The sequence below is a fragment of the Lactuca saligna genome, chromosome 3, assembly GCF_052625555.1.
Source record: "Lactuca saligna cultivar CGN05327 chromosome 3, ASM5262555v1, whole genome shotgun sequence".
In the NCBI taxonomy this organism is placed as follows: Eukaryota; Viridiplantae; Streptophyta; class Magnoliopsida; order Asterales; family Asteraceae; genus Lactuca; species Lactuca saligna.
This window is the reverse complement of record NC_136419.1, coordinates 226,806,238-226,813,012: the sequence shown is the minus strand read 5'-3', so window position 1 is coordinate 226,813,012 and position 6,775 is coordinate 226,806,238.

Sequence of the window (6,775 nt, the reverse complement as noted above, 5' to 3'; positions counted from 1 at the left end):
TTGCTAATCTAGACTTGGAACACTTTAAACATGAATTTTGGGGGACAAAAGTGAGTTTGCAGCCAAGACACATTCTTGGGCTGTAAACTCATCTTAAATGGGGATTTAGTGCCTCAAAACATGTCCAAATGCCTTGAAACTTAACCAATGGCCTTGTGGTAAAATCTAGTTGCATCTAAAAATAGTTTAAGGGTTTGAAACACATCAAAAATGTCATTTATAGGAGTTTACGGCCTAGGAACATACCCTTAGCTGTAAACTCATAAAACTTGTTAAATGATGCATCAAATACACTCAAATGGCTTGCATAAATTTCTAGAATCATATGTGATTGTTATACCCATGAAAAGTTAGTTTTTGATGCTTAAAACAATCACATGTGATTCTAGAAATTTATGCAAGCCATTTGAGTGTATTTGATGCATCATTTAACAAGTTTTATGAGTTTACGGCCAAGGGTATGTTCCTAGGCCGTAAACTCCTATAAATGACATTTTTGATGTGTTTCAAACCCTTAAACTATTTTTAGATGCAACTATATTTTACCACAAGGCCATTGGTTAAGTTTCAAGGCATTTGGACATGTTTTAAGGCACTAAATCCCCATGTAAGAGGAGTTTACGGCCCAAGAATGTGTCTTGGCTGCAAACTCACTTTTTTCCCCCCAAAAGTCATGTTTAAAGTGTTCCAAGTCTAGATTAGCAAGCCTTAAGGTCATATCTAAGTCCCAACTATGATTTGGAAGGGTTATTTGGCTCAAAAACCCCATGTACATGAGTTTATGGCCCAAGCTTATGCCTTGGCCATAAACTCCTTCAAATGGCTCAAAATTAATGTTTTAAATGTTAGAAATCCTTTCCATTAAGTCATTAAGCCATATCTAATGTCCAACATTGCTTAGGAGTGGTTTTAGGGCTTAAAAACCCATGTTATATGAGTTTACGGCCCATCAAGGTTCCATGGCCGTAAACTCATGAATGTGGTCTTAATTCATGATTTGAACTCAAATTTGAAGGCTAAGAAGGTTACAATACAAGCTAGGGAAAGTACCTTAGAGATTTGAGGCCTTAAATTTGAGTTTTGAACCCTTAAACTTGGATTTAGGAGAGAGGTTAGAGAGAGAGTAGAGAGAGAAAGAAAAAGCTTCAAATGAGTGCTTAAACACGTTTATATAGGTCCTAAAACCTGAACATGGTGGAATTCTACCCGATACCGGCGTTAGACGAGGCTTTTGGTTGTACCCGATTGAGTTGTCGTAACCCGATACGGTAAATTCTAGAAATATTCCGATCACTAAAGTTGGGTGTTAAAATTATTTCTAAATGTATTAAGACACCCATTAAGTCATTTTAAATACGTACTAGTTAATGACTTAAATAAACGGAAGATCGGAAATCGAATTTGGAAACGACGATTGGTTGTGTGAATTGTACTACAAAAGAGTTACAAGAAATGATACGGAAATTTCGGGTTGTTACACGACCCTCCACTAGTCAAGCAAGCGGTGGGTGTGAGTGTACACCCATTAAGCGTCATTTTATAGGCAGCAACCTTATACCCACCTTATAGACCGGCTTCGTGAATGAGGCCTACTAACGATAAGACTAGTATTTTAATTTTACTTATATATTTATTAAGCTCTTAATAATATAATAGTATAGGGTTGAATTTTAAACTTGCAAAATTCTAGGGGTTAAAATTTAAATTCTTCTAAATTAAACTATTAATTACCAAATTCAAATTTCAAAACTATCGGGATAAATATTGAACTTTTCAAAACAATAGGGATCAAATAACAAATAATTCAAATTAAACAATTAATTTCATAATTATCTATATTTGTCCTAATCCAATTTTAGTTATTGGATAATTACCAAATAATCTTAAATAGTCCATATTTATCATATAAATAGTTGATATTCATAAGATATGAAATTATCTATTATTATGTCAAGGATAATCATTAAATTAGGTTAAAATTCGGATTTATACTTAATAAAACGATTTAGGTATCAATCAAAGACAAAAACAGCAACAAAATCCCGAATTTCCCTCTGTCTGACGCTGGAACTCGCCGAGTCAAGCTTTGGACTCGCTGAGTTGAGGCTACTCGCCGAGTCCACAGTGGAACTCACCGAGTTCATCTGGCAGATGACTAAAAATTGAATTTTTCAAGCAACAAGCAATTAACCAATGCATCAATTCAATAGACATCAATCAAATCTCTGATACCACTGATGGGTTTTGGGCATAAGAACTTTCCCTATGTGCACATACAACCCTATAGCTTGGATCTATGTTTCACTAATTGAACATGGAACATATCCAAGACTTTCATGGCTAGATCTAATGTAAACTTACAATAAAAACATATGAAAACAGATCTAGAATAATACCTTGAGTTATTTGCTTGAAACCTTCTTCTTCTTGGAGCTTAGAGTCACAAATGTCACTCCTCTAATGGCTTACAAACACCAACTAGCAAGAAGATGGTTTGAGAGAAATGAGGAAGAGGTAAATCGGCTCTAGGGTTACTCCAATCACAAGTATGGCCGATTTCCTCAACCCTATGGGTCTATTTATACTGTGAGCTCCTAGGTTTTCACCCTAAAACCCTAATTGGATAACTTAGCCTCAAAACAATCCAAATCCTCTTCTAGATAATGCCTTGGATGATTTCTAGGTGATCCACATCCCTAAAATCGTCCAACCCATTATCCATAAGGATTCTTAGCTCAAAATTAACTAATACACATTTGACAGTTTATACCCTTTTCTTCAATTAATCTCTTTAAGTCATCCAATTAATTCGTAATTAATTTATCACTTATATTAATCAAATTAATATTATTATTCCTTTAATATATTATTCTCATAATATATTAAGAATAATATTTCTTCTCTCTTAACAAATCATCCTGTCAAGTTGCTATGGTGAAGGCAACCGAAAGGACCATGCATAATCGGGTCAAGTACTTACCAAATATAGCTACAGCCTTAGACACTAATCCAACAGTATTCCCCCCATAAAAGCATTTATAAACATCTAAAAACATTTAAAAGGTTAATTAAAGGGTATGAACTCACCTATAGTGAGTGGATGGTATGGAAGTCTCGGACAAGTGCTAGGTGTTATTTAGAGGCTTGAAGGTATGATATCTTAAGTGGTTAAGTGTTCCAAGCTTAAACAAGAAGCTAGGTGAGTTTAAGGTCCAAGAATTAACCTTAACTTGTGTTTATGGCCTGGGGACCACTTCCCCATGAGTGTATGGCCATAAACTCGTGGTATGAAGCACAATTTTGATGTTTGAGGTCCTTAGTTCAATGGTGGTTGGTTCTAGGCTAAGTTCTGGTTATAAGGAAAGAATAGAGGGCATCATTGCACCCTTATAGGGAGTTTACGGCCTTGGATATCCTTAGCCGTAAACTCTCATTCAACCTTTGATTCTTGATGTTTCTAGGGCCTAAACATGTTAAACCTAGTGTACAATGAGTTAGAACAAGACTACTTACGATCTAGGAGCTTGAATGGTCGGTTTTGGCCAAGAACACTAGTGTGTGTTCTTGGTGTTCTTGGTGAAACTTAAAGATCTACGCAAATGGAATGATTTCACAGATGAAATCTTGTAAGATCACTAGATCAAGTAAGATATCAACTACTTAGGGCAAGAAACTTACTAGTTTTGAAGATCGGGATGATAGTTGAGAGGATTTGGAAGAGAATCAACCAAGGAAAGGAGAGGAATGAACAAATGGCCTACACTAGATCATATAAGGGGAGTTTACGGCCCACATGGAGTTTACGGCCGTAAACTCCATTGTGGTGGTCGTGAACTCATGGTCAAGGTGTTTCAGGCTTGTTCTTTGTACTATAGATTCAGCAGATAAACCCTGAAACTTATCCCTTAAGTGTACAAGGCTCAGAACGCTCAAACAAACTCCAAATTGTGCTAAATGATAGCAGGAATGAGTTTGACTTTCACATGCCCTATGGATTCTTGAGTACACTGAGCGTACCAAGAGAGGTATGCCCCGCATAACCTTATTGTGGACTTTTAGGCTATGTCTCATTTTGGTCCTTGAGTGTTGGGCCTGGAGTTTGGACTTGTTGTAATAGAGTCTTGGACCATAAGATTATCTATATATATATATATATATATATATATATATATGTGTGTGTGTGTGTGTATGTGCTTTGATCCCTTGAGTTAGGCTTGCCATTAGATGTGAGAGAGTTGGGCCTCGGGAGACCCCATTTATTATTGGGCCTTGGTGGACCCAATGGGTTTTATGTCATTGATGGGCTGGTTAGTGGACTACCTTTAGACCTAATGAGTGAGAGTTAGGACTTTGTTCTGAATTGGGATAACTATAGGTTTGGCATAGAGTTAGAGGTCGGTACGTAGCAGCAACGTTTATAGGGGCTGTTCATTATCTGAGGTGAGTCTTCTCACTATACTTTACCTAGAGTGGTAATTATGTGTGACCAGTGGGTCTTATGTGCTTGCTTGAGATATGCATTTTTTTGTGTATTATGTGTTGTGTGCTATATTTTGTGATACTCATATCGGACTGCAAGGTCCAATGAACTATGAGACCGAAGGGTCCTCACTTAGACCGGACTGAAGGGTCCAACGAGCAGTGAGGCCGGAGGGTCCCAACCAGATCGGACCGGAGGGTCCAACGAGTTGTGGGACTGGAGGGTCCCACTAAGACACATATACATGAGGATCTTACAGAGTTATAGCCTTGAGTGGCTTACGTATTGTGTGTGGTATTTTAGGGAACTCACTAAGCTTCGTGCTTACCGTGTTATGTGATATGTGTTTCAGGTTTTCTAAGGATCGCAGGAAGGTAGCAGTTTGATTGTACACACTAGAGAAGGAGTTATGTTTTGAGGATCCTAGAGTATTAATCAAACAATTATGGAGTTGTGTTTTGTAAATTTAATTAATGAGAATTTTGTGAGATGTTTTACGAGAATTATATGATTTTAAATGAAAAAAATATATTTGAAAATTTACGTGTTACATTGTCATTCCCTTCTAGGGTGAGACCTTCAACAAAAAACGGTCACCAACCTAGAATTCCAAGAGTTTGTGTCGCTTATCTACGTAACTCTTTTGTCAATCTTGGTATACTTTTAATCGTTCACGGATCTGAACAATCTTCTCTATAGTTTCTCATATAATCTTGGGTCCAGTGAGAGTGTTGTGAGGAACTTGCCCCTTTGCTATTTGTGTGTCACTAACTTCAGCCAGCACAGAGGTGACCTTCACTTGCGGCCATAAAGGGCTTCAAACGTAGCAACTTTTATGCTAGTGTGATAGCTTTGATTGTATGAGAATTTGATGAGTTGTAAATGGGTATCCCAAGCTTTACCAAAGTCTATCATACAGGCTCTTAACATGTCTTCCAGAATTTTAGTTATTCTCTCACTGTACACGTCACTCTGGGGATGGTACGTTGTACTCGTGTCGAGTTTGGTTCCCAAAGACTTTTGTAGTGATTGCTAAAACTATGAGGTAAATCTACTATATCTATCTGAGATAATGGATATTAGAACACCATGTAATCGTAGAATCTCTTTAATGTACATCATGGTTAGCTTCTCCCTCTTTTCGTTCTCTTTTACTGGTAGGAGTTGTACGGATTTGGTTAACCTGTCAACGATCATCCAAATGGTGTTAAGACCACCCGTCTTCTTGGGAAACCTGGTTATGAAATCCATGGTTATCTGCTCCCACTTCCACTCAGATATATCAGAGTGTTGTAGTAAACCTGAGGGCTTTTTGTATTCTACCAGGACCTTCGCACAAGTTAGGCACTTAACCACATAGGTAGCAATTTCTACATTCGTATATTGCGACCGATAAAGTTTCTTAAGGTCTAGGTACATCTTTTCTGAACCGGGATGAACGGAGTATCTAGTCTTGTGAGCCTCGTTCATGACAACGTCTCTGTACCCGCTGAATCATAGTGTCCATATTCGATCCATGAGGTAATGAGTTTCATCATCCTTGACTTAAGGGTTTTTATCCATTCCTCGCATGGGTTTGCCTGCAATTTTATTTTGTTTCAAAGCTTTAAGTTGCGCCTCCTTGATCTGTATGGATAGCTGTGAATGGATGGTCATGGTAAATGATTTTACTCGATGGCCCGAGTATTCTTTTCGGCTTACGAAATCTACTACTACGTTGGCCTTACCCGGATGATAACAAATTTCACATTCTTAGTCATTTAGCAGTTATACCCATCCTCGTTGTTTCATGTTGAGCTCCTTTTGATTGAGGATATGATGAAGACTCCCAATTTGAGGTCATGTATGATGTAGTTGACCTCATGAGTCTTAAACTGTCTCGAGGCATAGGCAATGACCTTTCCTCGTTACATCAGTACACAGCCTAGCCCTTGCTTGAACGCATCGCAGTGGACAACAAAATCTTTCGTCCCTTCTGGAAGGTGCAAGATCGGAGTGTTGCATAGGGCTCACTTTAACTTTTGGAAAGCAGCTACTTGTTTCTCCTCCCAGTTGAAGGTTACACCTTTTTGAGTCAAGGTGGTGAGTGGCTTTACAATATTGGAAATATTTTGTATCAACCTCCTGTAACAGCCAGCAAGGCCTAGGAATTGACGGATTTGCATTGGCGTTCTTGGTGTTGCCCAGTTTTTAATTGCCTTGATTTTGTAGGGATCCACGTGTATCCTTTCCTTGCTGACCATGTGACCTATGAAATCCACTTTTGGAATATAGAATTCACATTTCGACAACTTT